Source organism: Seriola lalandi, unplaced genomic scaffold (genome assembly GCF_002814215.2).
Source record: "Seriola lalandi dorsalis isolate HSWRI2012SDOR001 ecotype SW California unplaced genomic scaffold, Sedor1 jcf7180002054748, whole genome shotgun sequence".
Lineage (NCBI taxonomy): Eukaryota > Metazoa > Chordata > Actinopteri > Carangiformes > Carangidae > Seriola > Seriola lalandi.
In genome coordinates this window covers 210,675-217,151 of record NW_019525301.1, presented here as the reverse complement: position 1 = coordinate 217,151, position 6,477 = coordinate 210,675, and the positions used below count along the sequence as shown (strand labels likewise).

At 41.5% G+C, this 6,477-nt stretch overlaps 1 protein-coding gene across 11 annotated transcripts in view; it reads left to right on the top strand.

Moving 5' to 3' along the window:
* The window catches only part of foxp1b (forkhead box P1b), a 150,899-nt gene that overhangs the window by 44,893 nt on the left and 99,529 nt on the right, over positions 1 to 6,477 (top strand). For 8 of the 11 annotated variants that reach the window (XM_087178901.1, XM_087178899.1, XM_087178908.1 and 5 more), the window contains one exon: positions 6,240 to 6,306. The exons of 1 other annotated variant lie outside the window; for it this stretch is intronic. The gene's annotated coding sequence lies outside the window, so the exon portion shown is untranslated. Of the gene's footprint in view, positions 1 to 1,243; positions 1,347 to 5,822; positions 5,945 to 6,239; positions 6,307 to 6,477 lie in introns of those variants that run through there. 2 more of the 11 variants (XM_023424776.2, XM_087178902.1) reach the window with 2 other exon arrangements.

Here is a 6,477-nt window from a genome sequence, read left to right as displayed (position 1 = left end):
CCCCCCTCCTCCACCTGATCCATTTGAGAGGGTTTCACATGAAAATGACATTTTTGACTGGCCACATCAGCGTGTGTCTCTCAGCATCTGACGCTGCTCTCCAGATTTTCTGGTGGGACTCAGTCCTCCATTCTCCTCATTTTTCTTTCTTTTTTTTTTTTTTATAACTCTGACGGCCTGGCAGTTTTCTGCAGGAGTTTCCCCCAGCACCACACGCTTCTGCATTCCTGCTCTAAATAAGAAAAAAGAAAAACTGAGGCAGAGACAGATAGATGAAAGAGGAAAGTGGGGACGTAAGAGAAAAACAAAACACACGGACAGTGGACGTTGGTGCAAATCAGTTTTTCCTGCTGATTAAAATCCTGCTTTTATTTTTTGTCTTTCCCAGCGGGAGGTGTGTGGAGGAGAAGCATATGTAAAGATGAATAAAAGGATCACAAGGTGTATTTTTTCTATCCAGGACATAATTTAATGAAAACCCATACCAAAAAATGACCTTCTTAAATTAATTAAATTTTATATTTTAGGATTTAATTAGTGTTTTAGGTTGTAATTAAACAGTTTCATGTAGAAGTCGTCATGCTCTCGTTACAATCATGTCGTTTTTTTTTTTACATAGCAGATTGTTAGATTGAGTTTTATTAACCATCTGACAAAGTAGTATTAGCAAAGTAAGTAGCAAAGTTTGTTTAAATGAAGAATGCTTCATGTACAGTATCTGAGAAGACAGGCAGAGAAAAACATCTTCTTTGTGACATGTGAAAGTTGCGCACCTTTCTCCAGCCTCTGTCTAATCTTCTGCTCTTGTCATTAAGGACATTTTGGAAGATGGAGGAAGTATTCTCTGTTTTTCCCCTTCCTTTTGTTCTGCCTAGTGTGACCGTGCTGATGTTCATTTGTTCTGCCTGCTCTTGTCTAATTAAAAGAGGCCAGGACAGGTAGAGCTCTCAGCAGGCAGCACTCTGTGCCAGTTCTTCATTTGCTGAGTGTTTGTGTTTATGCAAAGGGGCCTCTTCCTGCATATTTAATCTAGAGCAAGGCACCGGCTTTTGTTGTGTTTAGACCACATACCTCCAGTCCCTCTCAACACTGCAGTCTGGGCTCCAGTTCACACTCTCTCTCTCTCTCTCTCTCTCTCTCTCTTTTTACACACACACACACACACACACACACATACGCGAACACACTCAACTACCACACACTACTTCAACTACTCCATACCTGCTACTTTCACTGGCAGCTTTCTCTTCCTCAGAAGTGGATTTCAAAACACTCAGTGCTTGGAGGGAATCTGCATCAATACACCGTTTCATGAACATGATGAAAGTCTGTTTAACTGTTCATGGGTAAGTCTGTAAAGATTTCATTGTCTTTCCACACTTTTCCTCTCCTTTTTTTTTCTCCTCCTCTTCTTGCCTTTTATGTGACGTTGGTGGACGTATGTGCATGTCCATGCGGATGTGTTAGTAGGTGTGTTCTGTAAGGGATTCAGTCTGTGTGTAGGGTGCAGGTAGCAGCAGGTTTCACTGTAGGGCAAAGAGTTACAGCAACATGTCCAATATTTAGATAAAATACTTTGTAATATAATATTGCAAAAAGGTGAGGGACGTCAGTGAAGTATCTAATGAAGGCAGACAGTTGTGTTTATGATTCATTGTCATTTTTTAAGCAACAGTTGTGAATATTTGCAGCTTTTTGTCAGATAATCGACTTCTTTTCTTTGACTCATGACAGTATGTTTGGGTTTTAGACTGTTGGACGGACAAAATAAATAATCTAAAGACATCATCTTGGGTTACGGGAAATTACTAGCGACATTTTTCACCATTTTTTTTTTTTTTGTGGAGAAAACGATGAAGTGATTAATCAAGAAAGTAACCGAAAGATTCACTGACAATGAATATAATTGATAGTTACAGCCTTAGCTCTGAGCCTGTGGGTGTAATTTCAAATCTAAATGCATTTAGCAGAGAAATTATAGGTATAGCTTGTTCATGCAAAGTGCCTGAATGATAAGACAGTATGAACTACAAAGCTGTCAATAAAAACCCATCCTTGTTACCAGTATCTCTGTGTATATTTTTAACACATTTGAATTGCAGTGAGATCATGAGAATGAAGAAGAACATGGGCGATAAGAGCAGAAAAACCTGACGTATACTTTAACCTGATAAATGGAGGAATGTGTTCTGTAAGTTAAAAATTCACAAATGATTGGAAATTATCACCCAGCATTTATCTTATATTTGCATTCCCCTGGTGTGGGTGTGCATGCAGTGCTGTTGGTGTGTGCATGTGCATGTGATGCTGGCGTACATGTGAAAAGAGAGTGTACGTACAAGTTAATGTGCGAAATGCTCCTTTTTGTGAGTGCAGCGGGGTTGGAGGTGATCGCAAGTGGTAACCCCGTGGTGATGCGTGAGGGTATTAGTTCCTCCCCTCACTCATCGCCTCTCGTTCTCTCTTTGTCTTTGTCTGGGGAAATGGAATTTGCAGCTTATTGATATTAATAGCGCACAGGATCTGTGGTCGGAGAGGAGCTGGGACCTGGGCGAGAGTGGAAACCTGATATGGCTGGGTAGAACTGACAGGAGTTGCTTATAAAAAAAAATGGGATTGCGTAATGTTCACTGTGTGTTGTACTGTAGTGACCAGAGTTGAACTTTCTGACTGCGATCATCTAATGTCATGTGCAAAGTGTTTTTTAAACTGTGTGTGGAGCCTGAGCTGCCGGTGCTGTGACTTTTCTTCTTCTCTCAGGAAAAATAATTCACAAAGTGCCGCTCTCAGATGGCTCTCCTCACGGATCAGTGGACTAGAATTCCTGAAAAGACTGAGTAGTGTGCATTTGGTGTCCACTTGATAGGGCTTTTTTGTGTTCGTGCGCTCATTTAAATAGTGTAAAGAAATGCGTGGCCCTGTTTGTTTTGGTTTAGGGGTGAAATTCCACTTCCTTGGCATTAAGGCAGCAAAGCTCTCTGTGTGCACTCTGTGTACTTTGTTCTTAGCTCAGCAAAACGTGAGGGCAGGTCCAAAGAATCTGGGGGATCAGACAGGCCTGACATTCACCAGACTGCACTGTTGCCTTTTAAGCTGAGAAAAAAAAGAGAACCTGAAAAAAAGCGCTCAGAATAAGGTCTGGCTGGATTGAAGTTGGGTTTAATTGGTGGGTTTTGAGTCTGTTTGCGTGTCAGAAAGTGCTGTTGTTTACAGTCTGTGTGGGTGTTACAATATAACGCCAGGATCCTGCCAATCACATCAAAAAGGGGAAAAAAAAACAATGCTTGTTTTTTTTCACTTTTTCAAATGCTGACTTTTTTTTTTTGTCTTTACAAGACTTAGTCATGTTTTTCATTTAATCAGTCCTTCTTAATAAAACCCCAGAAGAAAAGAGGGAGAAAAAAGTGTGCAGTCAGCCCTTTTAGCAGATCAGATCATACAGTAAGCAGCTGCGTTTGTTGAAAAGTGAGTCATGCTTTAGGTTTTCCTGTGTTTCAGAGCACAGACAGTGACTTGGAAAATCTCCTGCACACACCCTAAAAACAAACAGCAGTGACCCTGTGCATAGATATCACTGACTCGCAACTAAACCTCTCCTACGCCCTCTTCTTATTTACACATTGCTCTTAATACAGATCCACCAGCCTTAAGGACTGTTGAACCAGTGTCACTACTTTTTTTTTTGTTTTATTCAAACACACCGTTAGGCCCTGGCATGATAAATAGCTACTGTAGATTTATTCAGATGCTGATACTAAGTGATCGAAACATCCTGGATGGGCTGTAAAGAAGCGAGAGACAACTCTGGCAGCCTCCTATTGACAACCATTGAGTTGAGCATTAATTAATATGGTAATGATGTGTGAAGGTTCATTAACAGGCTGCCACAGAAGTAGCCACAGATACAGTATTAAGCGTGCTTAGAGTAATTAATGGAATAACTTTACTTAGTGGTAAATATTCATGGGCCCTCATCTTTTTGTCTGCACAGTGTGAAGAGAGAGAAGAGCCTGTCCATTAGAGGAGCTGAAGAGCTGTCCACAGTGAATGCGGGCCTTTTGTTGGGATTGGGTGCATTTCAGTGGAGGGGTATTAATTCATATTTTGAACATGCTATCTTACAACAAAGCCAAAGGCACTGATAACATACCTGGGACTAGAGAGCATATTGTGAAGCCGTGACCCCCTCACAAATAGGGAAGTCCACTTCACAGGTTTGTGGACAGAATAAAATGAGTCTTTGTTCGTGCTCAGATGTGACCACAGCCGTTCATTACCATAGCAAAAAACCCTTCTGATTGTCCATTTCCTCTGAAAATAGGGTGTTTGCATGTTTCCCCCCCCACCAACACCACTACAATGAACCCTGTGGTATTTGCATAGAGAATGGAAACATTTATTTGGATCCTCTGATCCTCTAAAAGTGTCAGGCTAACGGTTGTGTCATCTGCTGCACCAGTCTTGTAACTAGTATGAGATATTTCTTTGTCAAAACTCTTTATTGTCCTATTTTCCACTTTGTTTAACACAATACTCCCACAACATCCTCCCAAGACTTCACAAGAGAACCTTGCAAAATGCTCCTTAGTTTCCTTTGTCTTTTGAAATTGTTGCATTTTGATTCATATTCTCAGCTCAGGTCTCTTACTGAGCATGCACATAACCCACCTAGGTGGGTAATTATCTCAACCAGGAGTTGTTCTATTCCCTAAAATCTCAATGTGGGAGTGTGTGATGGGCTCGGTTTTCCCAACCGGGCGAAGCAGCATGCGCTTGTTTATCCTCACCCTACGTTCTCCGCACCCCCACTGTTCTAAATGGCAATATTACATTCTTGTGCTGTTTGAAATGGAGACAATTATCTGTTTAGGTATTACAAGGTGGGCATTATATTACAAGGAGAAAAGGCATACAGCTGCTATCAGGATCCCGTTGTTGCCTTTTCTCTCCAATACAAATGTTCCATCATTAAAATGATGGAACATTTATCTAAATGGATGTTATGCATTGGGTAAACTCATTTAGCTCCCGGGGCTCTTTCAGGTGATGGGAATTAATGATGTTTAGTAGTTTGAAACTGAAAATATCTGTCATTTGTCACCACTCGCCATTGATTTACGATTCCATTGATGATATGTTAATTGAAGTGTAATGAATCACAATAATAGGGTAGTTGTGTGGGAATGGTCCATTTTCGATGATTGTTCAACCCTCAGTAGAGTTCAGAGCAAGCTGCATGTTGACTCCCATTTTCAACAGGGGCATTTAACACATAATTAATGCTGAAACTGGGCAAGTTGGACCGGTGTGTTTTTATCTGTGCTCAGTCTGCTTTAGATAAACACTTGCACAAATGCCTGGCCGCAGTTTTGACTGCCAAATGTAAACGGCAAAAAAGAACAGTGGGAGAGGGAGTTGGAGCTTTTTTTATTTTTTTTTCTTTCATATTTGGATATGCTTTAATGCTTTTATTCAAATGCACCTGAGATATTGCCCCACAGTCACTTCTCAGTTTACCATAAAAATAAGATTTTGTTTCCGTTTTTCTCTCCTTTTTTTTCAGCTTTCCTTGCCTGGGTTGAGTGCTCAGTTAGGAAAGCTGTGTGCATGCAGATCAGGGCTGCCCAGGGGGAGTTGAGTCAGGGCAGAGCAGTTACAGGTACAGGGTGTTCACCACCAGGGGGGCCAAGAAGGGCATCTGCTGTCAGTAATACGAAAAGGTTTTGTCTTGCAAATAAAGCACTCACTCCCAACTCACTCCCATCAGACTGCACCATTGTTCACTTGTTATCATGAGTGGGTGTAGTTGTAGTTAACAGACAGATGGAAATGCAAGGATGGGTCGGACAGTGACAATAGTTGGCTACGGGAGGATAAACGAAAGGTGCCTTCTGCCCCGCTGTCAGCTAAAATGGTGGATGTACGTCCGTAGTGGCCAGGGCAGGTACAGTGACCGGTGCAGCTTCACACAAACAGGAGCACAGCAAACAGCACAGAAATGCAGAGGATTGATTTCTCTCAGATGATTTCTCAGAACACGTATACGGCTGTTTGTGCATGTTATCACTTCAAATCGATAGCAACTGGTGGTCGACTTGTTATTGGAAGCTTTTATTTTACACTCATGTACCCATGCATTTCTCTTTGTAAACTGGCTTGTGGTTGCTGATCACAAGCATTATGGTCTGCAGTGGTAATTATTTCATAACCATAAATAATTCTCCATCTTGTGTCCGCAGGGCGAGGAGGCTGTTTCACCACCGCTGGAACTGAAGATTGCTTTAAATAAGCAAGTCCTTGTAGAAGGTAAACACACAATCATTCACCAGACTCCAGCCTCTGCATGTGTGTGAATGTGGTATTGAATTAGCTTAATAATTAACTGAATGCAGTGCGGTTGTCTTGTTTGTGTACTGTATTTTGTGTGTGTATGTGTGGGGCAGGTTGGTGGGGGTTGGATGGATTGGAGGGAGGGGG